The following is a 25,690-nucleotide window of genomic DNA, read 5'->3' as shown; positions in this document are numbered from 1 at the left end:
CAATTATTTTCCAACATATAACAGCAGCGAATGTATTCTCTGCTAATACTAAATCATAAACAAATATAGTAGTAAATGTACATTCTTTTTTTTCTTTCTTTCTTACTTTATTTATTTGTGTTCGTCAAAACAAACAACCTACCGTAATAAATTCTTAAATTTTACTGTTTTTTTTTTTCTTTTTATTGTCAACTGTTAGTTTCTGGGTTTTTTCTCTTGGTTATAAGAGTTTGTTTCTTTAAATCAGTGAACAAATATAGTTTTTGTTCTATTTTAATATGGAAAGTTAGTGGTACTTTTACAATGTAACCTGGTGTTGTTGAAGCCCTAAGACATTGATAATCGACTTTTTCTTTTTTGTCTAATTTGTTTTGACCGGATTTAAAATGCATTAACTAATTTGTTAGGATAAAACTTCCTTTTCTTATTCTGATCGCCTACAAGCGGTTGGCGCTTTTTAGAAACCCACTACAAACATGATAAAGGGGATAGCATTTTGCAACTATCGCATACTTTCACCTAACAAATGAATAACAGATACTGTGAAGAAAAAAAAACATTTCTCTACAGGACACAATAATGCTAAAAACCAAATACAACCATAATAATCGTTCAAAAACAGAAATTTAACTACTAGTAACCTTAACATTATCCATGTTACATAAATACTGGCAATCTATTTAGAATAATTCAGCATGTTAACATGCATACATAAGTAATAAAAAATACATAACGTCTTTTCACACTCAAAAATCGTACAAACATGAATTAAATGAACTTCTACACATAATGCAATTCTGCTAAAAGTCTTGAAGTCTTGATAATGGCTCAAAATGCTTAAAATTAAATACTGGAGACCTTAAAATTTTGCTAAGGTGAGGTCTACAAAAGGTTTAAGAATTATTGGCATTTTATCACGCATTGCTATCTATTTCCTTGCACACACAAAACTAACATAGCATGTAATCAAACACATATTGCTCTTTCCTTGCTCGGACGGAACACTCTCAAAATGTAAACACAGCATTGGTTTGGGAATGTAAATATGCACACGCCACAACACCCACTAAAAAAACGGCCCTAAAAATGTTTTTTAAATTTATATTTGTACCAATATTTAATTTTCGATTTTGAGCGATTATAAAGACTTTAATGACGTTATATTTGTTTTTGTTTTTTGTGAGCATATTTTAATCTTGTGATGATTAAATTACATTTTATATTCTTGTCTGATTACCAAGGTTACAAAGCTGTGAATTATCATGTCGACACTTTCTTTTAAGAACTTCTTAAACGCTTTCAAATAATTTCAAACAAAAATATTATACAGGTTGGTTTTAATGTACATTTTATTGTCTACAGAAACACTTATTTGTTAAATATTTGTATTTTTTACAACTTTTACTTAATGTGGAATATTTTTTTATTTAGAAGATGTGCTAGAGTTACTTAAAACATCCGTAGAAGGCAGTTATCTACATCTATTTTCGCTCAATCTAAAGAGTTAATACATGCTTTCTTTATAATCAGTATCTGCAGATCATCGCCCCGAACTAACACTAATCGTCAGCAGCAACCAACAGTACTGACGATCACAGACCCCGGCTTTCACTAGCTGTCACTGGAAATAATGACTGACAGTGGAAACCAGATTATTTCATTTGGGCCACGGCCGCCAGTGTCCGCAAATTTCCAGGGACAGGTCCTGCTAGTATATATATATATATATATATATATATATATATATATATATATATATATATATATATATATATATTAAACTGTAGACGAGAAATAGCAAAATAAAACTTACTCTAGGATAGCGATAAACTAACAAAAACAATAGAAAACAAACAAATAAATAAATTAAATAAACATGAATATACATAAACGACCATATATATATATATATATATATATATATATATATATATATATATGTATGTATGTATGTATGTGTGCATGCATGTGTGTACACATATGTATATTTATATATAAAAAAAGAGCAGAAATGAGGAAAATCGTCTGCCTTAAACCACTAACCTAGTTCTAAAACAGACCCTTTGTTCGATAAAATGAATGCCCATTGGCTGATAGGAAGGGGCGCGGTGGATACTAGAAAGCTGATTGGCTAACTAAAATCCTCAACATATATAAAAACGAGAAACAACCACAGAATTCGCGCATAAGCCTGACGAATCCTATAGTGGATGAAACGCCGAATATTCAGTGTAGCTTAATCGCCATATATATATATATATATATATATATATATATATATATATATATATATATATATATATATATATATATATATTTATAAGAACTTTAATTTTTGCCCATTGCCAGTCATGGCAAATTTTCTCTCCTCAAAATTTGAAAAGGCCTGGGACCTTTTTAATTCTTGAACAAAAAAAAAGCCATTGCTCAAAACGACAAGGTATTATAAGAAGGCTGACTGGGAAGCCATCAGAGAGCTCATCATATCTTTTGACTTCCCGCTGAACAATGCGCAAATGAGATCACTGAATTGTTCAAAACCGCAATTGAAGTACAAGTTCCTATAGCAACCCCTACTATCATACTCTCCTAATCGTTTACTTCTACTTGTACAGCTGCCATTGATCAAAGGCAACATTCATACCGCAGATTAAACCGACATAAGTCCAGTACAAACAGACAAAAGTTTATTGGATCTAGAATAATTATAAGAAAGAAGTAACGACAGCTAACAGAGAATATACCGAAACCACCAGAAAATGTATCGAAACCCAAAAATTAGGAACTCGTGATTTCTGGAAAATCTACAACAGTGTAATAAATAATGGGCAATCGACAACTATTTACCCCACTATCCATTAATCATAAGGTTGTTTGCACGGCAACCGAGAAGGCTAACATACTTGCTAGTCGGTTTTCTTCAAACTCTGCATTGGACCCAAACCACTTCCTCCCTGACTTTTCTTTGCGGACAGATGCCACACTGGATGATATCAAAATTACCACTTTCAGGTGCATGATATCATAAAAACCTAGACACCTAAAAAGCATGTAGACCCGATCTCATCCCGAATGTACTATTAACAAAATTCTCCGCTGAGGTTGCTCGAGTCTTTATCAAACTTTACAACAAATATTTTAACGAATCTTGCTTTCCTGACTGCTGGAAAACCGCTTTCAAGAATTCTAGCGAAAGAACCTGCCTATTAAATTATCGCCCTATTAGCCTCCTCCTGACAAACCAATAATATATATAGAGAATTAAATATTCCACCATCGACGATCATTTTCTACTCTGAATCCTCCCAGATTTATAGACACGTTGATATGCATATCTAACGTGGACTAGATTATGGAATTTGAAAATCCCACCATCTTTTAATAACCACAGGTATTTTTCTGGCTTGCATTCAAATACTGCATTTATTCCTATGTTGAATAACTACGTGTTGTGTCTGTTCCGGCAGATACTGCAGGCAGAGACCATACGTGGGGGCGACCCCACATGTGGGACCTTGGTCAATGTAGGGGCGGCCCTTCATACCAATTGTCACTATCCAGCTCCCCTACTCCCCGGGGAGTTGATTCCCATTTCCCCTTCACTCCTCTCATTAAAATCGGCCTTGTGCCTAATTTGCTCGGTGGGGGAGCAAATAAATACCCTTTTCTTGGCCTTTTGGCCAAGATCAAAGTGTAGTATCTGTCCCGGTAGATACTGCAAGCAAAGACCATATGTGGGGTTGCCCCCACATATAAGACTTGGTCAATGTAAGGGCAACCCTTCATACCAATTGTCACTTTCCAGCTCCCCTAGTCCCCGGAGAGCTGGTCCCCCATTTCCCCTTCACTTCTCACATTAAAAATCGGCCTTGTGTCTAATTTGCTCGGTGGGGGAGAAAATAAGTACCAACCCCACATATAAGACCTTGGTCAATGTAGGGGCAACCCTTCATACCAATTGTCACTATCCAGCTCCCCATACTCCCCGGGAGTTGGTCCCCATTTCCCCTTCACTCCTCACATTAAAAATCGGCCTTGTGCCTAATTTGCTCGGTGGGGGAGCAAATAAATACCCTTTTCTTGGCCTTTTGGCCAAGATCAAAGTGTAGTATCTGTCCCGGTAGATACTGCAAGCAAAGACCATATGTGGGGTTGCCCCCACATATAAGACTTGGTCAATGTAAGGGCAACCCTTCATACCAATTGTCACTATCCAGCTCCCCATACTCCCCGGGAGTTGGTCCCCATTTCCCCTTCACTCCTCACATTAAAAATCGGCCTTGTGCCTAATTTGCTCGGTGGGGGAGCAAATAAATACCCTTTTCTTGGCCTTTTGGCCAAGATCAAAGTGTAGTATCTGTCCTTACTACATGCTGTACTTATTGTGATATAAAGTGGGGGATCACTTTTCTGTATTAATTTAATGTAAAATGATCACCCACTTTACAACCAGTCAGTCTCAAAGCCATTCAAGTCATTCTCCAGATCATTCAAGTTGTTTTTGAAGGATTCCAGTTATTTTTTAAGCATTCAAGTCATTCTTAAGGTCATTCAATTCATCCTTAAGTTCATTAAAGTTATTCTAAGTCATTTACTTTTTATTTATTTAAGTCATTTCAGCCCATTTTTCGGTCATTTTAAGAATTTCATGTCAATCCTACATTCACGCATTCATTCATTACATGAGAGCATGCGACTAATCGCTATCGGTTTTGTTTCTTTGTAAAATTTTCCTTCTTTTTGTTTTTCCTTTTTATATTTTTCTTATTTCTTTTTATCGTTAAATAATGTATATTGTTTGATACTGCCTTGTATTTCTGTGCTCTTTCTGACTCATACTGACAACTTCCGTTCTCTATTCCAAGAAATCCCCCTCTAGTTGCATACTCCCTAATTCTCTATGTTTCTAAGATCCTCTACCTTTCTTCCCTTATTGTTTTTCGATATTAAATGTACATCTCTACGTATGAGACGCGTATTGAACTCTAACCCTAACCCTAACCCCCATAACCCTATTACATATCACTTATATACATCATGAGATAATCACAAAGAGACCAAAGAATTCTGAAAGATGTTCGTAAAAATTCTAATAATATGAAATTATAACATTAATAACATATATTCTTAGTATTTCAGATTTGTAAGATTTCCTGAATTTCAATTTCTATTTAGCACTCCTTAATGTTAATGTAGAAAAGGGAACATGATTTTTTTTTTGTTGAATCTTAGTATCTAGTATTGATGAAGGGGGGGGGTATGATGATTATCTGTGGTCAAAAAGATTTTCTGAAAATTTATATATACAATTGACATTTCTATGGATTCTCTGTGTGTCTGGTTATTGAAATCAAACACTTTGGGAATTGTCTATATGTATATTTGAATGTTAGTGTCTTGTGTGTGTGTGTGTGTGTGTGTGTGTGTGTGTGTGTGTGTGTGTGTGTGTGTGTGTGTGTTAAATTGGTGAGTGCTTTTTGTTTCGTTTTAATTTGTTCTTTTACTTTTAAGGCGTGTTTTTTTTTTTTTTTGGTTTTAAGAAGCTCAAAATACCGATAACTATGTTTACACTCCTAGTGTTTATTTTCAATTTCAATATTTAATTTCGTTTTTTTTCTACAACGTATGGTTTGTTAGGTTCTAATTTTGTGCCGCTGGTTATTGGGTGGACTTTTCCCTAACCGCTTATTTGTGGTTGTCGAAGGCGTAACTGAGTGCTTGTCTTACCAACATTACGACTATTACTGCGATAGGTACAGTGGTAATGCGACATTTGAAACCGGGGCTTCAAATCTGATTGAGTTGGGTAGAGTAATTTTGATATCAGTAAATATATGTTAGTAAATATATGTTAGTAAATATATGTTAGTAAATATATGTTAGTAATATATGATAGTAATATATGTTAGTAGACGTGGCATTATTACATGGTGGATTACTTAGGTGGTTGACAAATTGTGGTTTCGTGTTAAGTGACGTAAGCAGTTGTTTGCTTTCTAGCATTTATGGACGATATGTTAAAATGGGGTAAAATACTAGGTTTTGAAATGTTATAAAAGCAGGAGAGTTTGTGTGTGTGTCGTAGTTAAAGTCGAAGACCATTAGGATTCTGTTCTTTGTATGTTATTTTGTCTTGTAAGCGCAGAGATATTGTTTAAGTGTAGATACCTGCTGTAGTCATGTTTTAGTTTATCCCAAATAAGGCATATTAATGGGCTACTAATTGGGACAATGCTTAAGAAAGATTGACATGTTCGTTTATGTTACATTTGAACTTCTGCATATCAGTACAGTTGTTTTAGAAAGAATTAAATGATCCTAATTATGATATAATAAAATTATTAATTTTTATGTAAATTATAAAATTATTAATTCCATCTACTAACTAACTAACTAATGAACTAATTTTATTCAAACAATTTTCACTACATAAATATATGCAAATAATAGGGGGGAAATAAGTTTAATCCAGCGACTGACACCCTTTCTAACTCAACAATAAACAACAACATATGCAAATAATAAATAAAATATTTATCAATATTCAAATTTTATTTTTAGCTGCAATATTTTAAGTCTAAAAAATTCTTATTTTTTACTTTACTAGAATGTCTTGTTCTTTACTTTTCCAGGTTGAATTTCTTGTCCTTTACTGTTCCAGGTTTAATAAAATCTTAAGAATATTACTTTTCATGCGCGCATTTTTCCATATAATCCATGATTTTTCCATATAATATACTTGTTAATGTCTCCATCTCTTACAACATGAACATTCCTAAGACTCTAATCTCTCCTAAGACTGTCTATCACTCTAAGACTTTCCAATACAAACAAGAACAATAAATAAGAACTCACGTAACATACGCGCACAAGTGGTACCTTCGTCTAATAATAACACCCTTATGGAACAACCGAAGATATAAAATATTGAGCCTGGTCAGTACCAGATGGGTGACCATTCAAGAACAACAGCCGCTGTAGGTAGTAGGACCTCGACAACTCTCGACACGAACTGCAATAATCTAATGTCTCTATCTCATCTGACCGGAATATGCAAGCCACTGGGAACTGCTTGTAAATTTAATATTTCCATGAAACTTCCTTCTTTGGAAGAATCCGGTTTAACTGGCCTAGTGTGATACCTCTTTGGTGACGCGTATAAAAGGATGAGACAATGGACAAGAGAAAAGTCCGAGCTGTTATGTATGACAGCTAAGACGACAACCAGATATTTGATAATGACTTTACTATTAAACTTATAAAAGATGAATGGCGGAATTCAAAATGGCTAAGTTCAGCACAAAAGTCATGTTACCCACCAAAAAAAAACAACAAAACAAAACAACAACCATTGATTAACAAATTGATGCCAGTCAGCGTATGATTTTGCAAATGCCTTACTGTCGGTAGGATAGCTCTATGACATATAGAAATTATAAAAAACTAGATTTTTTATCCCGTTAAAAACGGACAAGAATTATAACCTTAACTTTTCTCTTCTTCGCGTTCTTCCTCATTTTTATGATGTTACTACTTCTCTTGTTATTCCATCATTTATTCTTTCTGTTCTTACATATGTTCCATCTTTCCCCCCTCTCTTATACTATACCCTTTTCCCTTCTCGCCCTTCCTCTTTCTTTTTTTTTTTTTTTTTTTTTTTTTGCTCATTATCTACGCGTTTGAACCATCTTCACAACCCATTCGTACTGTTAAATTAGCAACAATAGTGCACTAAGTGACCTAAAAAGAACGGCCTTTGACCTCTTAATACTTATTAACTTTCCAAAAGTTTTCACCTCTCCACCAATCAAATTAATTAAACACACACAAAATATACGAAAACATAATATTTGGCAATATGCTTCTTAACGGGATCTTACGACGTCATCATTGCTTGAGAAAACGCATTTTCAGCAATGTATTCAAGGTCTTCTACGTGGGCGAAGAACTACCCTTTTTTCGCAGAAGATTCGATGTAGACGTATTCATGACATATGCACGTGATGTAATTAAAAAACAACTTTACTTTTCAACCTCCAATAAATTACTTCACTTAAAACGTATCTATTACGTGATAAAATAAAATGATGACAGTTTGTGGTCGATAAATTATTAACCAATGTTTTGATGTGTTCAAATTACCGGAAAAACGAATCGTTCGTCTGTTTCAATCCTTTTTTATATACCGAAGCTGTGAAAAAAGTTTTTTTTTTAAAGAGTAGACTGAACCTTCAAGCAACTGTAAGATAACTAAATAAGAAAAAGAAAAATTTCAAATGAATTCCAGTTCTTCTTTACTAACCGCGTCATTTGTAAATTTTGGAATATATATTCTAGACAAAACAGTGAGTAATATGGGCAAATTTTTGGCCAAGTAAGCCTCTTACCGGCTTTGAGTAGGATTGAAACCGTTATCTTCCAATCGTGGTAAGACGACAACAGTTATGGATGACAGTAATTGCTGAGAATGTAGTTAGGAGATTCGGAGTTCCTATCCCGTCGCGGTTACCACCTGACGAAGGCCGAGGAATAGTTGGCCGAAACGCTGTGAAACAACAACTAAAAAAAATGAGGATAATAGTCCGAAATAAAATAAATTGGTCTTTTTGTTCACAACTCCAATATTTGGTTTCCTGTGAATTATCACTCGGTCCCACTGACCATGAAATCCCAGACAACCTTTACGTCCTCATTTTCCACTATCCCTTCTAGGTGATGTTGGAACCGCTTGTATGTCACTTGGATTCCAAAATGTTTGGCACAAACTCTTCAATAAATATAAATTATTTGTTGGATTTGTTTATATTTATTTGTCCAGAAATCTTTTTGACAGTGTGCATTATGATCATCGTCGTTATCATCAAGGAAGACAAACGTTTGGAACGGCTGTTCTATTTGAACTTTGTACGAAAGATCGCAAATAGCGACTCCTCTCTTAACGTAATGTGTTTGTTAGAATTGTTTTTGTTTGTTCATGCATTATTATTATTATTATTATTATTATTATTATTATTATTATTATTATTATTTACTCACTCACTCACTAGGAGAAGGCCCACAGGTCATCATCAAGACTTTCTCTTTGAGAAAAAACTTTTGGTGTTCTCTGGAGTCTGAGTGAAAACAAGTCTCCCCAATTTTCCAGTACTTTCCACCTCTTTCGATAACCTTTGCAGATGAATTTGCGTTATTGCAACAGTCGCTTACCATTGATTCTTCATTGGTTGCGACCATTGGTCTTCACTGGAATTTGGATGACATTAAACCTCCCCAAGGTACCAGTCCTCAGCAGAGATCTGGCTAGTGTTATTTCTTACCGGTTATTCCATCCTCCTTAATCTTTACTTATTTGATGCGATTGTTATTTAGAAACTTTGCCATTTAGAATTGCATCCACCCAAACTTGCACTTCCCCCTGGCAAACATTTGGAATAACTTAGAACAATTTAGTTAAGAAAAGAATTGCTCTACATTAAATTTGCAGTGAAATTAAGTTATATATTTTTAAAAGAGTTTGTGTGCACATAAACATAAAGTGATTTGCAAAGTGCTTAACTATTAAACTAATTATTATGAATTATAGAATATGTATTTTAGGAAAGAGGGTGAGTAACTTATGTACATTATTTATTTTAAATTTTTTTGGTAAACTTTACCATGTAAGGATGTCACCAAAACCGTACCTTCCCTTCAAAGAACGCAAATAAATAAATAAATGAATAAATTTAAAATTCTTTATTGCTTACAGCCATTCTGGGATAAGTTTTTTTTTGCTGTTATACATACATACATACATACATACATACATACATGATGATTGCAACGTCTTGTCAGACGAGTGCCACTCCCTCAGACATGAGCCAAAAAAATGACTTCCACCGCCACAGGACCATTTTATAGACAAATCTCTGAGGGAGTATCTATACATAGATGATTTTACAGAGATTTAGCTTTGTACGACAGCTAAGTCTCTCTCTCGGTTCAAAATGTTGAGATCCAGCAACAAGCAAGAGCAACATAGCCAGCAACACGTTAAACTGCAGACCAGCTTAATACGGGTACTGGTCTCCTGCTTTATATTTTTTTAAATTTGCTTCTCCTAGAAAGTTTGCCATCACCACGGCTTACGGGAGCCCTCTCCACTCCAACACACACATACATACACACAAACACAAGGTGCTAGTTGGCTGTTGACCCGAAAAAGAGTTCATTCACCCTTTGGAAGGTCTTGTTTTTAATCCTTCAGGGAGACTAGTCACCCTCCTCACCAGATAAGTTTGGTGGGGGAACCAGTTTAGTCGCCGGTGACCCGACCATGAGGCAGGTAGTACTGGGTTACATGGTACCAGTAGCATATGACCTGACACTAAATAATATATATATATATATATATATATATATTAAGTAATGTGATTTATAATTTAAAATTTAAAAATACAAATTTTAATTAAATTAAAAATCCGTTTCATAAGAAGGAACAACAACAAAATCAATTATCTGTACGATCGTTTCGGAAAACAATGCTTTTTATTGTGGTATACATCAAGTTATGTAGAATAATTATATATAGTTTTTTGGTAAGCAAGGTCTCCTCATCAGCAAATTTTGGAGGGTTTTTATTGAATTTAAAAGACACCATAAATAAACCTAGCATTAAAAGTAAGGCAGATGAATCTGAAAAATTGAAATAAAAGGTCTGGATTTAAAATTTATAAGAAAATTAATATGGGTTAGAGATAGAAATAAGTAGAGAAAAATATATATTTTTGAATTTACATAATAAATTTGATTTAAAAATATATAGAGATATTTACCTTTTAATTTTTCTTTTTTTGAAATCAGGAACTGTGGTTAAAGTAGTCATTTAGATGTTTGCTATAGCTTTTCATCTTATTGAATGATGAATTTTAAAAAGGGGAACGCTCGTGCAATAAATTGTTTCCGTTAGCGTATTTTTGATTTAAAGACGCTACGGTTTATATATAGAGAATATTGTTATTACATGTTACAGTTCCGTGTTAACGCGTTCCACAAGTGAGAAGTTATTGGAAAGAAACTCTTTTCATGGAAATTCCATCTGGTTTTAGGTATAGAGAGAAAAGAAATGAAAGTTCTTATATATATATATATATATATATATATATATATATATATATATATATATATATATATATATATATATAAACACCCATATGAATATATTATTTATTTGAATCGGCAATAAATCAAACTCCTTTCTAAAGAAGAAGATAATGCCTGGGAGCGAAGCATACTCTAATTTTCTTCTTGTTCCATTATTTATTACTTTCCGTCTTTCCTGTCATTCGCTTTTCTATAATTCCCCTTTTGCCCTGTTTATCTGCATTTCATGTTTTGAATCATCTGCAATCCTCTTTATACGCTCCATTTCTTGCCATTAAATAAACAATAACCAATGGAATGCGTTGTGCACTTAGCGACCCAAACATACGACTCCATGATATTAACTTTTGACCCCCATAAAATGTATTTCCTTTGCAAACCAATCAAATGACTTCCCAACAAATCAAATCAATTGCACCAACCTACCACATTAAAAAAATAAAACTAGCAATGACGAGATAATATTTTGCAATATTTTTTGGTAATACGGGAATATGACGTAATCACATCTTTAGAAAGAAAACCTCGTCTTCTCAGCAAGTCTATTTAAAGTCGTCTATATCAAAAAGGGACCTGGGGATTTCCGATTATTAACAGATCATTTCATATATTATTCATGGCAAGCTAACCTTTATTCTTGAGTGACCCCTTGGGCCCTGATAAGCGCTGGCGCCCTACTAAAATAAAATTAAATCTAAAAAAAAAAAAAAAAAAAGATGCCGGTAAGTAAATGATGAAGATTCTAACATCCAATAAACTGATTTATTCCTGTGATGTTTATTATATGCTAATCACCCAAGTTAAGCAACGTTGAGTTTCATTAATAATGCTAGACACAGTATGTTAGAAAATGTCTGAAAGAAATGTAGAAAAAAAAATTATATGATAACGAGATGAACTTTATTTGCAGGTTGATTTATATCTCAACTAGCAGAACGACCCGACGTTGCCCAGGATTGAATGATGATCAACGAATATTTCACACGCCTATATTTTTATTGTCATCGAAATCCGTGAAACCGCCCGGAAAGAAGCTTCACATACCTCCACGCAGTAACTTAGTCCAAAATATATGTTATTCTACATTGCATTCTAGAGAACCCACAATATCTTTTATAAAATTATTTTATATACACTTCTTTCCAGTTAAGGAAAAAAAAAACATTAAGAAATTTACGTGCGGGGTTTGAACCTACAGATCACGTCATCCAAAAAGAAAAAAAAACACGCTATCAACTTACCCACAGTAGAATTTTCACGACTCGTTGTTCCATCATTGTTGCTAAGCGACGACATGGAAAAATGGCCTTACCGATGATAGATAACTTAAAATAACACTTTTGATTATCGGTAATTATTGAGGGTATTCTGAGACAGAACTTAACAAAGATCACTCCCAGCCTGTAAAGTTCTGTAAATTTTAAAGATAATCTGTTCAGCTATTTCGGAGTCTATAAGGAACGAACCCTCACACACATAGAACAAAGTTGCATTTATATAATTATAACAACTCCTTTGCCCATTTCAATGCGTTTCTATTATTGCCTTTTTGGTTGGGTCAAAGTGTAGTATCTGTTCTGTTACTAAACTTCACCTTTTCTGTCCTCGATCAGTGGAAAAAAATCCTTCATGATTGGGGCAATTTTAATTTTTGTTCCTATCAAGATGCCCCTTTTGAGGGAGCTGTATTTTCTCTACATTATAAACCGACCTTTTGTCCACCAACTCTGCCCTCGTGTAGAGGCAAGTAAATAGGAACTGTATCGACTGACTCGACTAGATGTTTGGCATCTGTAGATCAACATGACCCGAAGGAACACTTCGAATGAATACGAAAAACTTTCCGTTTATCCTGGTGTTGATTCCCTTTGCCATGGATTTGTCATTGTCATCGTCATTGTCATTGGACTTTATGAATCTTAGCTAAGGAGAAGAGCGATCGGTATTGCGCAACCCTCGCTTCACTATTAATCCTTATTTTAATACTCATTTCTTTTTTAGTTTAAAAGTTTTAAAAATATAGTTACACATATAGTTACACATTCTAAGGATTCACTGTTTGCATAATACGTTTTGTATTACGCCACATTTCGTTGCCATTTTTATTTCATATTTTAATTGTTTCTTATGGCCTTTTCAATCTATTTGTAATTACTTCTGGAATGTTTTTATTATTTTAATTGTTTTTATCATCTTATATACTTTTTTATTGTTTTAAAAATATATAAAAGAAAAGACATCAAAATGTTTTGTTTTTCTTGTTTAAAATTTAAAGATTTTTTTAAATATTAAACAAATCAATTTATGATGATTTTTTTAAACGGTTTCATTTTTTGTTTTTAAAAAATAAATAGAAAAGAAAAAAATTAAAATGTTTTGTTTCTCTTGTTTAAACTTTTGAAAATTAAAAAAAAATTAAACAAATTTAATTTATGTTGATGTATAGATGACTTTTGAAACTGTTTAATTATTATCATTATGACAATTTTAATGGCTTTTGCAGCCTTAGACTCTAAAAACCTATTTCATATCAATTGCCAGTACTTAGCAAGGCCAAAAGCTAGCCGATGATAAGCATTAATAAGATTGTTGGTTGTATGACGAAACAGTATTATGGATGGAGGAAATGGCCAAAATTTGAACATTTAAGAGAATGGATCAACATGTATTTCTCAGCATTTGACTTGAATATAACCATCTTATAGTCTGAAGGGAAACAGTTCCGTGCTAACGCGTTCCACAAGTGAGAAGATATTGGAAAGAAACTCTGTTCATGGAAATTCCATCTGGTTTTAGATATAGAGAGAAAAGAAATGAAAGTTCTTTGCAGTTGTGGTAAATCCGCGAGTTCTTGCTGTGAATGTTATATAAGGGAATCCAGAAATCAGAGCTCAGCCAAGCACTTGCCATCGAAATGACAATAGAATCGAGAAAGACAAACAATGTTTCTTATGTGTGAAAGGAGCTGTAGGTAAGAGAAGAGATCATCACCCACTAGATTGCGAAGTCAGTTTTGTATTTTGAAATAAACGATTATCTAAGCATTCCTTTTTTTATTTTATTTGTAACTATTGTTTTCTTTTATGTGTAACTAACAGAACTAACCGGCATTGCCCGAGTTAAAGACGTAACATAACTTCTCTCACACTTTCCCTCTCACACTTTCCACCCCTAAGGGAAATAACTCCGTGAAAAAAAACAACTTCCCTTTGCATGATACCATTGAAATTTGTTTTTATTTTTTGATAAAATTAAATAATATAAATGACCATTTCACCCTCAAAAATTAATTTTTCCCCCCTAAATTTTAGATATTTTTCCGGGGTTGCGCCGACTTAAAAAAAGACCTTTATAAAGGTTTGTTTAAAATTAATATCCTCATCTTAGAATGAGTGTTATTTGCGCAATATTTCAGTCGATGAAACATCCGACCTTCTTTAGATGTATCGCCATCTTGTACAAATAAAACTCAAAAGGGAACATTAGTCCGATTTATATTGGTGTATTGAGTAGTTTCAAGTTTTACAAGCCATACACACAGACGTTCTTTCAATTATAGATGATGATTTTTACAAAAAGGAACACGAGGAAATGTGATATCACATTAAAATGAACCAAGTAGCCGATACAATCATAACTTTCATTTTCAATATATTTTAACAAATTATTAATAGACCGACATATTTTCTAGTAATTTCAAGCAACTGAGCCAAACTTTTTTCTTCGAATATTCAAATGATCATTACAAAAGTCATAAGTAGTTGAACAAACAGAGCATCATGTTATAACATAACTAGAAAAATATCTGTTCCAGAAAAGTCAAGTTTTGCACGAGTTTTATGTCTCCTTCCGAAGTTTAAACTCAACAAAATATGCAACTACATCTTATTCTAGAATCCTTATTTCAATTTTGATCAAAATCCATTACATATTTTGATTGAAGAAAATGTCCTAAGTTTCTGGCATAAGCTTAAGGGGTTTTAAGTAGAAATTTAAATTCACAGAATCTTGCTCCATTGGTGTTTAATTTACTATGAACCAAATTAAATGCGAATCGACATTTTCTTTAGATTTTCAAATAGAAGATCCTTCCCATCTAATCCTCATAAAAGCTCTTGAAAATGCTCCCTAAAACCTGAAATTCACTTGAATTTTTCATTTTTCATTTTTTCATGTTGCATTTATTTTCTGCATTTCATAAACTCTTTCTACTCACTTTTATAGTGCACCGAAAAGAAGCTACACATACCTCCTCGCTTTGACTGAGAGAAATGTATTTCAAGAGAAATCTGTCAGAATATAATTTTGCAGAAAAAATGTTCATTGAATTACTTGATGAGAGAAACAATTAAAAATCCATTTTTATGACGATTATTTTGGGTGATTTTTCTCAGTCATTAAATATGAAATGTTTTTATTTGCCAACAAATTTATTTCATACTTTCATTCTTGTAGTCTTTATCTTTCCCCACCGACAACGTTCCAAAGAACCTCGGGGCAGTTTAAATTGTGTTCCAAAAATTGATCAATTACATAACTTGATCTCAGTACTTTATGTTGTTGCTGTTGCTTGTTGTTGTTGTTGTTGTTGTTAGTGCTGATGATGGTAGTAGTGGTGGTGCCTCTGGTGGCTATTAAAGCTTTGTGTCTTGTTTTCGTTTTCTTGGTTCCGTTTTCTTTTTTTAAGGTCAACAAATACAAATAATATTAATGATGCAATTCTAGCAGATATTTAAAAACTGATTTATTTCTGTGATGTTTATTATATGCTAATCACCCAAGTTAAGCAACGTTGAGTTTCATTAATAATGCTAGACACAGTATGTTAGAAAATGTCTGAAAGAAATGTAGAAAAAACAAAAAAAAACATTATGTCGTCATCTCGTCTGATAGGGATATACAAGCGACTGGGGATCGCATGTGAATCTAATGTTTCCTTCAGGAGAAGTCGATTCAGCTACCGTATAGATAGTACTGTGTTAAAAATAAAATTATATGATAACGAGATGAACTTTATTTGCAGGTTGATTTATATCTCAACTAGCAGAGAGACCCGACGTTGCCCGAGATTGAATGATGATCAACGAATATTTCACACGCCTATATTTTTATTGTCATCGAAATCCGTGAAACCGCCCGGAAAGAAGCTTCACATACCTCCACGCAGTAACTTAGTCCAAAATATATATTATTCTACATTGCATTCTAGAGAACCTACATTTTCTTTTATAAAATTATTTTATATACACTTCTTTCCAGTTAAGGAAAAAAAAACATTAAGAAATTTACGTGCGGGGTTTGAACCTACAGATCACGTCATCCAAAAAGAAAAACAAAACGCTATCAACTTACCCACAGTAGAATTTTCACGACTCGTTGTTCCATCATTGTTGCTAAGCGACGACATGGAAAAATGGCTTTACCGATGATAGATAAATTAAAATAACACTTTCGATTATCGGTAATTATTGAGGGTATTCTGAGACAGAACTTAACAAAGATCACTCCCAGCCTGTAAAGTTCTGTAAATTTTAAAGATAATCTCTTCAGCTGTTTCAGAGTCTATAAGGAACGAACTCTCACACACATAGAACAAAGTTGCATTTATATAATTGTAGAGATTATAACAACTCCTTTGCCCATTTCAATGCGTTTCTATCATTGCCTTTTTGGTTGGGTGAAAGTGTATTATCTGTTCTGTTACTAAACTTCACCTTTTCTGTCCTCGATCAGTGGAAAAAAATCCTTCATGATTGGGGCAATTTTAATTTTTGTTCCTATCAAGAGGCCCCTTTTGAGGGAGCTGTATTTTCTCTACATTATAAACCGACCTTTTGTCCACCAACTCTGCCCTCGTGTAGAGGCAAGTAAATAGGAACTATATCGACTGACTCGACTAGATGCTTGGCATCTGTAGATCAACATGACCCGAAGGAACACTTCGAATGAATACGAAAAACTTTCCGTTTATCCTGGTGTTGATTCCCTTTGCCATGGATTTGTCATTGTCATCGTCATTGTCATTGGACTTTATGAATCTTAGCTAAGGAGAAGAGCGATCGGTATTGAGCAACCCTCGCTTCACTATTAATCCTTATTTTAATACTCATTTCTTTTTTAGTTTAAAAGTTTTAAAAATATAGTTACACATATAGTTACACATATAGTTACACATTCTAAGGATTCACTGTTTGCATAATACGTTTTGTATTACGCCACATTTCGTTGCCATTTTTAATTCATATTTTAATTGTTTCTTATGGCCCTTTCAATCTATTTGTAATTACTTCTTGAATGTTTTTATTATTTTAATTGTTTTTATCATCTTATATACTTTTTTATTGTTTTAAAAATATATAAAAGAAAAGACATCAAAATGTTTTGTTTTTCTTGTTTAAATTTTAAAGATTTTTTTAAATATTAAACAAATCAATTTATGATGATTTTTTTAAACTGTTTCATTTTTTGTTTTTAAAAAATAAATAGAAAAGAAAAAAATTAAAATGTTTTGTTTCTCTTGTTTAAACTTTTGAAAATTAAAAAAAAATTAAACAAATTTAATTTATGTTGATGTATAGATGACTTTTGAAACTGTTTAATTATTATCATTATGACAATTTTAATGGCTTTTGCAGCCTTAGACTCTAAAAACCTATTTCATATCAATTGCCAGTACTTAGCAAGGCCAAAAGCTAGCCGATGATAAGCATCAATAAGATTGTTGGTTGTATGACGAAACAGTATTATGGATGGAGGAAATGGACAAAATTTGAACATTTAAGAGAATGGATCAACATGTATTTCTCAGCATTTGACTTGAATATAACCATCTTATAGTCTGAAGGGAAACAGTTCCGTGTTAACGCGTTCCACAAGTGAGAAGATATTGGAAAGAAACTTTGTTCATGGAAATGGCATCTGGTTTTAGGTATAGAGAGAAAAGAAATGAAAGTTCTTTGCAGTTGTGGTAAATCCGCGAGATCTTGCTGTTAATGTTATATAAGGGAATCAAGAAATCGGAGCTCAGCCAAGCACTTCCCATCGAAATGACAATAGAATCGAGAAAGACAAACAATGTTTCTTATGTATGAAAGGAGTTGTAGGTAAGAGAAGAGATCATCACCTACTAGATTGCGAAGTCAATTTTGTATTTTGAAATAAACGATTATTTAAGCATTCCTTTTTTAAATTTTATTTGTAACTATTGCTTTCTTTTATGTGTAACTAACAGAACTAACCGGCATTGCCTGAGTTAAAGACGTAACATAACTTCTCTCACACTTTCCCCCTCACACTTTCCACCCCTAAGGGAAATAACTCCGTGAAAAAAAAACTTCCCTTTGCATGATACCATTAAAATTCGTTTTTATTTCTTGATAAAATTAAATAATATAAATGACCATTTCACCCCCAAAAATGAATTTTTCCCCCCTAAATTTTAGATATTTTTCCGGGGTTGCGCCGACTTAAAAAAAGAACCTTTATAGAGGTGTGTTTCAAATTAATGTTCCCATTTTAGAATGAGTGTTATTTGCGCAATATTTCAGTCGATGAAACCTCCGACCTTCTTTAGATGTATCGCCGTCTTGTACAAATAAAACTCAAAAGGGAACATTAGTCCGATTTATATTGGTATATTGAGTAGTTTCAAGTTTTACAAGCCATACACACAGACGTTCTTTCAATTATAGATGAGGATTTTTATGAAAAGGAACACGAGGAAATGTGATATCACATTAAAATGAACCAAGTAGCCGATACAATCATAACTTTCATTTTCAAAATGTTTTAACAAATTATTAATAGACCGACATATTTTCCAGTAATTTTAAGCAACTGAACCAAACTTTTTTCTTCGAATATTCAAATGATCATTACAAAAGTCATAAGTAGTTGAACAAACAGAGCATCATGTTATAACATAACTAGAAAAATATCTGTTCCAGAAAAGTCAAGTTTTGCACGAGTTTTATGTCTCCTTCCGAAGTTTAAACTCAACAAAATATGCAACTACATCTTATTCTAGAATCCTTATTTCAATTTTGATCAAAATCCATTACATATTTTGATTGAAGAAAATGTCCTAAGTTTCTGGCATAAGCTTAAGGGGTTTTAAGTAGAAATTTAAATTCACAGAATCTTGCTCCATTGGTGTTTAATTTACTATGAACCAAATTAAATGCGAATCGACATTTTCTTTAGATTTTCAAATAGAAGATCCTTCCCATCTAATCCTCATAAAAGCTCTTGAAAATGCTCCCTAAAACCTGAAATTCACTTGAATTTTTCATTTTTCATTTTTTCATGTTGCATTTATTTTCTGCATTTCATAAACTCTTTCTACTCACTTTTATAGTGCACCGAAAAGAAGCTACACATACCTCCTCGCTTTGACTGAGAGAAATGTATTTCAAGAGAAATCTGTCAGAATATAATTTTGCAGAAAAAATGTTCATTGAATTACTTGATGAGAGAAACAATTAAAAATCCATTTTTATGACGATTATTTTGGGTGATTTTTCTCAGTCATTAAATATGAAATGTTTTTATTTGCCAACAAATTTATTTCATACTTTCATTCTTGTAGTCTTTATCTTTCCCCACCGACAACGTTCCAAAGAACCTCGGGGCAGTTTAAATTGTGTTCCAAAAATTGATCAATTACATAACTTGATCTCAGTACTTTATGTTGTTGCTGTTGCTTGTTGTTGTTGTTGTTGTTGTTAGTGCTGATGATGGTAGTAGTGGTGGTGCCTCTGGTGGCTATTAAAGCTTTGTGTCTTGTTTTCGTTTTCTTGGTTCCGTTTTCTTTTTTTAAGGTCAACAAATACAAATAATATTAATGATGCAATTCTAGCAGATATTTAAAAACTGATTTATTTCTGTGATGTTTATTATATGCTAATCACCCAAGTTAAGCAACGTTGAGTTTCATTAATAATGCTAGACACAGTATGTTAGAAAATGTCTGAAAGAAATGTAGAAAAAACAAAAAAAAACATTATGTCGTCATCTCGTCTGATAGGGATATACAAGCGACTGGGGATCGCATGTGAATCTAATGTTTCCTTCAGGAGAAGTCGATTCAGCTACCGTATAGATAGTACTGTGTTAAAAATAAAATTATATGATAACGAGATGAACTTTATTTGCAGGTTGATTTATATCTCAACTAGCAGAGAGACCCGACGTTGCCCGAGATTGAATGATGATCAACGAATATTTCACACGCCTATATTTTTATTGTCATCGAAATCCGTGAAACCGCCCGGAAAGAAGCTTCACATACCTCCACGCAGTAACTTAGTCCAAAATATATATTATTCTACATTGCATTCTAGAGAACCTACATTTTCTTTTATAAAATTATTTTATATACACTTCTTTCCAGTTAAGGAAAAAAAAACATTAAGAAATTTACGTGCGGGGTTTGAACCTACAGATCACGTCATCCAAAAAGAAAAACAAAACGCTATCAACTTACCCACAGTAGAATTTTCACGACTCGTTGTTCCATCATTGTTGCTAAGCGACGACATGGAAAAATGGCTTTACCGATGATAGATAAATTAAAATAACACTTTCGATTATCGGTAATTATTGAGGGTATTCTGAGACAGAACTTAACAAAGATCACTCCCAGCCTGTAAAGTTCTGTAAATTTTAAAGATAATCTCTTCAGCTGTTTCAGAGTCTATAAGGAACGAACTCTCACACACATAGAACAAAGTTGCATTTATATAATTGTAGAGATTATAACAACTCCTTTGCCCATTTCAATGCGTTTCTATTATTGCCTTTTTGGTTGGGTCAAAGTGTATTATCTGTTCTGTTACTAAACTTCACCTTTTCTGTCCTCGATCAGTGGAAAAAAATCCTTCATGATTGGGGCAATTTTAATTTTTGTTCCTATCAAGAGGCCCCTTTTGAGGGAGCTGTATTTTCTCTACATTATAAACCGACCTTTTGTCCACCAACTCTGCCCTCGTGTAGAGGCAAGTAAATAGGAACTATATCGACTGACTCGACTAGATGCTTGGCATCTGTAGATCAACATGACCCGAAGGAACACTTCGAATGAATACGAAAAACTTTCCGTTTATCCTGGTGTTGATTCCCTTTGCCATGGATTTGTCATTGTCATCGTCATTGTCATTGGACTTTATGAATCTTAGCTAAGGAGAAGAGCGATCGGTATTGAGCAACCCTCGCTTCACTATTAATCCTTATTTTAATACTCATTTCTTTTTTAGTTTAAAAGTTTTAAAAATATAGTTACACATATAGTTACACATATAGTTACACATTCTAAGGATTCACTGTTTGCATAATACGTTTTGTATTACGCCACATTTCGTTGCCATTTTTAATTCATATTTTAATTGTTTCTTATGGCCCTTTCAATCTATTTGTAATTACTTCTTGAATGTTTTTATTATTTTAATTGTTTTTATCATCTTATATACTTTTTCATTGTTTTAAAAATATATAAAAGAAAAGACATCAAAATGTTTTGTTTTTCTTGTTTAAATTTTAAAGATTTTTTTAAATATTAAACAAATCAATTTATGATGATTTTTTTAAACTGTTTCATTTTTTGTTTTTAAAAAATAAATAGAAAAGAAAAAAATTAAAATGTTTTGTTTCTCTTGTTTAAACTTTTGAAAATTAAAAAAAAATTAAACAAATTTAATTTATGTTGATGTATAGATGACTTTTGAAACTGTTTAATTATTATCATTATGACAATTTTAATGGCTTTTGCAGCCTTAGACTCTAAAAACCTATTTCATATCAATTGCCAGTACTTAGCAAGGCCAAAAGCTAGCCGATGATAAGCATCAATAAGATTGTTGGTTGTATGACGAAACAGTATTATGGATGGAGGAAATGGACAAAATTTGAACATTTAAGAGAATGGATCAACATGTATTTCTCAGCATTTGACTTGAATATAACCATCTTATAGTCTGAAGGGAAACAGTTCCGTGTTAACGCGTTCCACAAGTGAGAAGATATTGGAAAGAAACTTTGTTCATGGAAATGGCATCTGGTTTTAGGTATAGAGAGAAAAGAAATGAAAGTTCTTTGCAGTTGTGGTAAATCCGCGAGATCTTGCTGTTAATGTTATATAAGGGAATCAAGAAATCGGAGCTCAGCCAAGCACTTCCCATCGAAATGACAATAGAATCGAGAAAGACAAACAATGTTTCTTATGTATGAAAGGAGTTGTAGGTAAGAGAAGAGATCATCACCTACTAGATTGCGAAGTCAATTTTGTATTTTGAAATAAACGATTATTTAAGCATTCCTTTTTTAAATTTTATTTGTAACTATTGCTTTCTTTTATGTGTAACTAACAGAACTAACCGGCATTGCCTGAGTTAAAGACGTAACATAACTTCTCTCACACTTTCCCCCTCACACTTTCCACCCCTAAGGGAAATAACTCCGTGAAAAAAAAACTTCCCTTTGCATGATACCATTAAAATTCGTTTTTATTTCTTGATAAAATTAAATAATATAAATGACCATTTCACCCCCAAAAATGAATTTTTCCCCCCTAAATTTTAGATATTTTTCCGGGGTTGCGCCGACTTAAAAAAAGAACCTTTATAGAGGTGTGTTTCAAATTAATGTTCCCATTTTAGAATGAGTGTTATTTGCGCAATATTTCAGTCGATGAAACCTCCGACCTTCTTTAGATGTATCGCCGTCTTGTACAAATAAAACTCAAAAGGGAACATTAGTCCGATTTATATTGGTATATTGAGTAGTTTCAAGTTTTACAAGCCATACACACAGACGTTCTTTCAATTATAGATGAGGATTTTTATAAAAAGGAACACGAGGAAATGTGATATCACATTAAAATGAACCAAGTAGCCGATACAATCATAACTTTCATTTTCAAAATGTTTTAACAAATTATTAATAGACCGACATATTTTCCAGTAATTTTAAGCAACTGAACCAAACTTTTTTCTTCGAATATTCAAATGATCATTACAAATGTCATAAGTAGTTGAACAAACAGAGCATCATGTTATAACATAACTAAAAAAATATCTGTTCCAGAAAAGTCAAAGTTTTGCACGAGTTTTATGTCCCCTTCTGAAGTTTAAACTCAACAAAATATGCAACTACATCTTATTCTAGAATCCTCATTTCAATTTTGATCAATCCATTATTACATATTTTGATTGCAGAAAATGTCCTAAGTTTCTGGCATAAGCTTAAGGGGTTTTAAGTAGAAATTTAAATTCACAGAATCTTGCTCCATTGGTGTTTAATTTACTATGAACCAAATTAAATGCGAATCGACATTTTCTTTAGATTTTCAAATAGAAGATCTTTCCCATCTAATCCTCATAAAAGCTCTTGAAAATGCTCCCTAAAACCTGAAATTCACTTGAATTTTTCATTTTTCATTTTTTCATGTTGCATTTATTTTCTGCATTTCATAAACTCTTTCTACTCACTTTTATAGTGCACCGAAAAGAAGCTACACATACCTCCTCGCTTTGACTGAGAGAAACGTTTTTCAAGAGAAATCTGTCAGAATATAATTTTGCAGAAAAAATGTTCATTGAATTACTTGATGAGAGAAACAATTAAAAATCCATTTTTATGACGATTATTTTGGATGATTTTTCTCAGTCATTAAATATGAAATGTTTTTATTTGCCAACAAATTTATTTCATACTTTCATTCTTGTATTCTTTATCTTTCCCCACCGACAACGTTCCAAAGAACCTCGGGGCAGTTTAAATTGTGTTCCAAAAAGTGATCAATTACATAACTTGATCTCAGTACTTTATGTTGTTGTTGTTGTTGTTGTTGTTTTTGTTGTTGTTGTTGTTGTTGTTGTTAGTGCTGATGGTGGTAGTAGTGGTGGTGGCTGTAGTGGCTATTAAAGCTTTGTGTCTTGTTTTCGTTTTCTTTTTTTTTAAGGTCAACAAATATAAATAATATTAATGATGCAATTCTAGCAGATATTTAAAAACATAAAACAAGTTAAACGGGCTTGGCGAATACCAACAAATAATGTTGTTTTTCTTTTCTTTTTTTTAGTCAAAAGCGAAAAATAAAATACACTAATAAAAACACGCACATATACATAAAAACACACAGAAATAAACACAGTCACTATATGGCGCAGACGTGCAGAGACACGCGGACAAATACGCACACATAAGCGCGTCGTTTTGTATGTGCGGTAAGGAAAAGTCAAACGAATTCAGCGGCAGTGAAAAGAAAAAAAAACGTTCAACCGCAAAACGAAATGGTTTATTTTCTTCCTGGTAGCTGTATCTACTCGGTGTCGTGTTACATAATAAAAACACTCACTTTTACTGGAGGTAATGATTGACGGGTTGGCATTCAAAAATATTACCTCAGCAAGGGAGCGGAAGTTAAAAATATGGCGGGACTTCATAAAGTGATTTCTGGTCTTTTTTCTGTCACACCCTCGAATGAACCAGTCAAAAAATGCTAAAACAATATGGCGACCCAATATATATATATATATATATAATTTTTCTGTCGATCTTTAACTGCCGATCCGTCTCTTTCAGACTTGAAACTAATAAATCCTCTCACGTTTTCGTGTCAATTAATGAAAGGACGATGACAATTAAAAAAGGTGCCAACCACTTTGTGCATACATGACTCGGTGACGCGACCTTGTAATATTTGCCCAGAAGTCTTGTCAGTACCTCTACCGCCATCATTTATAATGAGAAGAAGAAGAAGAAGAAGAAGAAGAAGAAGAAGAAGAAGAAGAAGAAGAAGAAGAAGAAGAACTACAAAGTAAGTTAAATCACTTCGAAGATGTGGTAAAAGTGAGCAAACAATGTTGGAAAATATTAAATTGGAAGGCTTCCGGATAATACATTGGTATTGATTAAAATAAAAAAAACAAAAAAACATTACCACCTTGCATGGAAGGATCGTATCACAAATTGACGAAATGTTGACAGGAGATGGAATTCCCGAATGAAGCACGCGTGGAGGAACAATGCTTTGCTAGAAGGATACATCAAAGATCACCGTGGTTGATAACTATCGGCCCATCACCCGCCTTCCCCTGATGTGGAAACTGCTGACAGACATTTTGACAGATGAGATTTACAAATATCTAGAACAGCAGGAGATCTTACCAGAGGAATAAAAGGGATGTAGATGAGGTGGTAGAGAGACTAAGGACCAGTTGCTTATTGATAGGATAATACTTTAGGACTGTAAGAGAATCTATACATTTTATTGATGAATTACGCACAGGATATGATCTGGTTCCACTAAGCTAGATTAAAAATGCGAACAGTGGGATAATGGACGCCACAAGAACAATACACGTATGAACAAGCGAATATAATACGTCGTGAGTTATATGAAAATGATTTCAAACAAAATTTAAAAATCATTTCACGTCATAGTTCTTTACTTTTACTTTTTAACAATTCTTTATTCCGACTCTAACATCGACTTGTTTAGGGAAACGTTGATCTTGTATTTTGCCAGAAAGAATTGTGTGTGGGTAATTTA

At 33.0% G+C, this 25,690-nt stretch overlaps 1 protein-coding gene and 1 pseudogene across 3 annotated transcripts in view; one reads left to right on the top strand and one right to left on the bottom strand.

Annotated features, from left to right (window-relative positions):
* LOC145260620 (prostaglandin E2 receptor EP2 subtype-like) overlaps window positions 1-25,690 on the bottom strand; it is a 192,920-nt gene that overhangs the window by 19,326 nt on the left and 147,904 nt on the right. The gene's annotated exons all lie outside the window — the stretch shown is intronic.
* On the top strand, window positions 4,317-4,443 carry LOC145264389 (U2 spliceosomal RNA; annotated as a pseudogene).

The sequence above is a fragment of the Euprymna scolopes genome, chromosome 3 (assembly GCF_053919585.1).
Source record: "Euprymna scolopes isolate OS-2025 chromosome 3, ASM5391958v1, whole genome shotgun sequence".
In the NCBI taxonomy this organism is placed as follows: Eukaryota; Metazoa; Mollusca; class Cephalopoda; order Sepiida; family Sepiolidae; genus Euprymna; species Euprymna scolopes.
This window is presented reverse-complemented; position numbering and strand designations above follow the sequence as displayed.